Here is a 5284-nt window from a genome sequence, read left to right on the forward strand (position 1 = left end):
TACTACTTTTATGCCCTAGTGTCACATTTTCTTGAGCCAAAGCATGTAGTCATCTCAGGGCCGAAACCACTTAGAAAACAAGTAAAACAATCAAGTAGCCAAAAAATGTATTGGATTTTGGATATGCAGAGACAAACTGAAATATGTTGAAGCACAACAAATGCATCCCAACATATATCCTCTTTTTGTTAAACAATCATGTTCTTTTAGGACACTTTCCACTCATAATAATTCAAAATCATGCCAGCAAACAAAACAAACTCCAAGCCTATCACACGAAGAATAAATCTCCTTGGAGTTACCAAATCTTGTACAACACAATGGTTTTGATTTCAAGTCAATGTTATAAGATACAGCCAAACTAATAAAACATACATCAAAATACATCAAAATTTGAAGTAAAACAATGAATTTAAAAAGTCTAACATACACCACAAAAACTCTATGATTAAAGAAAAAGAAAAGATGGCAATCAACATTGGCTCAAATAGAATCCATCGTGAGATGAGCTCTAACCGGTAGCAAAGAATAGAAAGAGATATGCAAAACATCTTGATCTCGTTATGAATGCATAAGTAAGAACAATGTTGAAATGAAAATAACAAAGCCATAAGATAAAATCACAACCTAACACTAAATATGGACTACCAATTCATTCTGAGTTTTCTCCACTTCTTGCGAACACCTTTTTACCTAACCGCTCTCATACAATTCAATATTTTCTGGAGTGCTTATTTGCACATAGCTTAACAACTGGTAATTTAATACTAAAATAAGTTAAGATAACATCTTTTGAATATGAAACACATGCTAAAATGTACTCTGTAAACCATGTGCCCTTTATGCCCATGACATCTTGCCCACAATTGCCCTCAGATATAGTAATCGTACACCATAATTATAACACAAATTTTCTCTATGATTTGGCCAACCTAACTTTAACTCCATACTTAATACCAACTTGTATCCTAAATTACCACAATGACTTATGTTTATTCTCATCACATCCCATAAAGCAAGAAGCCAAGGTATTTGATTATTCAAAAGGGTACCTTTTGAAAATTAGTTACAAGAAACTAAAAACAAGACACAAAATGCTAGAAACAAGTTATTTTGCAAACCTTTCTCCAAACTTATTCTCATCAATTTCTAGAGAAAGATGTTAGAAGAAAAATAATAAAAGAGATCCAAAGAAAAATGATGGCAGATTCATAAGTGGTGTTTGACATATACTAGAAAACAAAATATTAAAACAAACATTTAAAATATATATAAATACAATTGAAAATGAACTAAAACAAATGGGAGAAGAAGAATAAGAATGAGCACAAACCTAAGATGTGTAATAAGACTGCATGCCAGTTAGAACTCCTAATGATGGAGATGTCCTTGGGAGTTTACTTTGATGAAATGTAAGGGGGAAATGACTTGCTCCATCATATGGAGCAGTTTGGGAAACAAATGAACTTGAATAAATCCCATAGTGAGATGTTGCACCTCCAAAACTACTATATGAGTGACTTCCATATCCGGAGGATCCATATGGACCAAGACCATAATTCCCTGCACCTATTGATGCCTTACCAAAAGTTGTTCCTTGGAGAAGAAGTTGGCGTCCCAAGTCTAACAGTGCTGAAGAGTTAATGAATAAGGGATGTTTATTGCAACAAGGTCTATAGACAAACTTGGTAGTGCTGCATTACTTAATCCACATATGGATTTAGACTGGTAACTAGTACTGATGTTGGCTTCACAATATTGTGATTCCCAGTAAGTGGCAGGTTGAATGGCCCATGACCCAGTCCACCATATTGTGAAACATGATTTACATCACCTTTATCATTCAAATCAGGAACAACTTGGCCCTGGTTTGCTGCAACTTTCTACTTTTTCCCTTCAAATGCTGATTTACAAAAAAGTTGATGCCCATCTATTGATTTAACAACTTCTTCCAGGGTTCAATTTGTTGCTTCAATTATTTTGTAAAGAATAAGGGGGTATCCTTTAGACTTACCAGTTTGCCTGTCAACCACCAGGGCCTTCTTCAATGTCTCCATAAGGAGAGGAAAAATTAGTCATTCTAGCATGTTTCATGTGTTCAGGAACATTACCCACATAGACCCTTCTTAAGTTAGGATCAGTTGTAGCTGGTTGAAAGGGATTAGCTAGTTGTATGGGTTTTACAGGTACCATGGGTGGAAGAAGGTGTTGTTGGAGTTGAAAGGGAATAATTGGTTGTATGGGTTGTTGAAAGAGTTGGTTCAACTACGATTGTTGCTGCCCAACAGAAGCCAGATTACGGACAACCACTCTATCATCAATCATCTTGATGCATTCTTCCAACACACTCAAGGAACAATCAACATGTTTATATGTGATAAATCCAACACACTCAAGGCACAATCAGCATGTTGGAAAGACTTTAAAGTTGATATTGTGAGGCCTGAAATCATCAAACAACAATTATTATTTACCTTTTTGGGATTAGATATCATTGTCATATCTTCTGCTTGAAGTGAATGAATGAAAGCCATGATTGAATAAAAAACTGGAAACAAAGGAAATGTTGTGAAGCAAAACTCAAACTGCACAACAAACATAATATTATATTAGTCTCCAAAAGTGCCATACAATTTAGTACACATATCGAGCTGAAATTTATATAAAATCCATGAAATAAAAAAAACCTAAAATAACAACAATACAACTCATGAAAGGAGTTTCTATGTAACAAGTATAAATCCTTTCCTCTTCTTAAGTCACACTTACTACATTTATGCCCCAAGGTCACATTTTTCTAGAGCCAAAGCATGCACCCATCATAGGGCCCAAACCACTTAGAAAACCAAAATTAATACAATCAAGTAGCCAAAAAATGTATTGGATTTTGGATATTCAGAGACAAACTGAAATCTATTGAAACACAACAAATGCATCCCAACATATATCATCTTCTTGTTAAACAATCATGTGCGGACACTTTCCACTCATAATAATTCAAAATCATGCCAGCAAACAAGACAAACTCCAAGCATATCACACCAAGAATAAACCTCCTTGGAGTTACCAAATCTTGTCCAACATTATGGTTTTTTTTCAAGTCCATGTTATAAGATACAGCCAAACTAATAAAACATACATGAAAATACATCAAAATTTGAAGCAAAACAGTCAATTTAAAAACTCTAGCATACACCACAAAAACTCTGTTATAAAAGAAAAAGAAGAGATGGCAATCAACATTGGCTCAAATAGAATCCACAGTCATATGAGCTCCAGCTCACAGCAAAGAAAAAAAATAGATATCAAAAACATCCTAATCTCATTATGAATGCATAAGTAAGAACAATATTGACATGAAAATAACAAAGCCACAAGATAAAATCACAACCTAACACTAAAGATGGACTATGAATTCATTCATAGTTTTCTCCACTTCTTGCAAACACCCTTTTACCTAACCACTCTCATACTTGAGTGCTTATTTGTACATAGCTTGAGATAACATTACCCTGTATAACAAAAGAATCACGAACAAGATTACTGTAAAAAAATTTGAACATTTTGAGAATATAAGAAAAGTTGATTGCCAACTTTACTTTATATCTCTTAGATACAAAAAAATCTACAATCTACATAAAATAAATAAATAAATTATGTATCTATAAAATTTAACATCTATATACAAAACAACAATCATATAATATATGAGATTTGTTGAGTGAATCTGAAATAATATATATTATGATATCTATAGAGTATATATTATTATGAAAGTTCATGTCCACAAACAAACATAAATTTATCGAGAGAATCCCACCAACGATAAAAAGCCATAAATTTTACAAATGAATCCAAATCCAACATATACACATTATAAAATCCCCCAAACAAAAAATCTCATGTCATAATTTATCTAATGAATCCAACAATGCTATATCATGAATTTACTAAATCAATCCAGCATATACAGACATGGCTTAGAGAATCAAACTTCTTAAAAGAGAAATCATGAGCCAACTTTCCATAATAATAGATAAAAACTCTGAAATATAACTGGGCCTTGACCATATACTGTCTCCACAAATAGCAGATTTTATCTTGGCCCCTACGTCCCAAACAGTGAAGCTCAGATTCTTAAATATTACAATCTCTATATTGAATATTATACTGGGCATTGTTCTCACGAACTCCCCTAGTTTGAATTTTCAAAGGATTGTTGTATTTCTTGTTTACAAATCCCAGTATTACAAACCCATTCAACACCATAATTATATAACATATAATACAGAGGAGTGTCCAAGCATGATTGAATTTCACATATAATTTTGACAAGCAGTTACATCTTCTCAATATTTCAATATGATCAACAAAACCAAGGACATAATGTAGGAGTTGTATAAAAAGTTTATGCATTCAATGCCAAAACCTTCGATGAGAATAAAGCAGACCATAAAAGAATAAAAATGAAAATGAACTCCACAAACAAACAACTATTAGGCATTGAAACAACTACTGATTGTCGATGGCATTATGTAAGATTTTGTACTAGCGTTCTTGAGCTGATTCTTCATCATCATAGTATTCATCATCCTCTACACTAACGTCCTGTTATTTCATGTATTCAGACACCAAATCATTCATGTTACTCTCTGCTTCAGTGAATTCCATCTCATCCATGCCTCCTCCCTCCCTAAATATGGCAGTGAACTGCTCCCTCACTCTCTTGAACATCTCGTGAAGGGATGTTGAGTTCCCAATGACCATGGATGACATGGACAGACCTTTTGGTGGGATATCACATGCACTGGATTTCACATTGTTGGGGATCCACTCCACAAAGTAGAAGGAATTATTTTTTTGAATATTCATCATCTGTTCATCCACCTCTTTGGTGCTCATCTTGCCTCTGAACATCGCAGATGCAGTAAGGTACTTGCTGTGACGTGGATCTGCAACATACATCATGTTCTTGTAATCGCACATATGTTGTGTCAGTTCCCGAACGGTCAGGGCTCTTTTATACTCATCCTTCCAACCAAGAAACCTTACCTGCATTGTAAGATCCAGACTTTGAATAAAGAGGCTCGGTAAAGCGTATATCCATTGATTAAGTCTGCAAAATTGAAGGAGGGCAGAGGAAAATAATTGTGCTTAGCAGAAGAAAATTATGTTTGAAAGTTGAAAAAATCATTCAAAATTCATGCGGCCTCCACCCGCAGAGAAGACATTGGGCAAAAGCTAGGCCCGACATTATAAGTTGAAAAAAAGGTAAAAAAAGGAA

The 5284-nt window shown here is 34.1% G+C and overlaps 1 pseudogene; it reads right to left on the reverse strand.

Annotated features, from left to right (window-relative positions):
• Positions 1-4611: 4611 nt before the first annotated feature.
• On the reverse strand, positions 4612-5058 carry LOC149265461 (tubulin beta-1 chain pseudogene; annotated as a pseudogene).
• Positions 5059-5284: the final 226 nt, after the last annotated feature.

The sequence above is a fragment of the Pinus tabuliformis genome, chromosome 6 (genome assembly GCF_031772625.1).
Source record: "Pinus tabuliformis cultivar Carrire ecotype Pingquan chromosome 6, CPIR1, whole genome shotgun sequence".
Classification (NCBI taxonomy): domain Eukaryota; kingdom Viridiplantae; phylum Streptophyta; class Pinopsida; order Pinales; family Pinaceae; genus Pinus; species Pinus tabuliformis.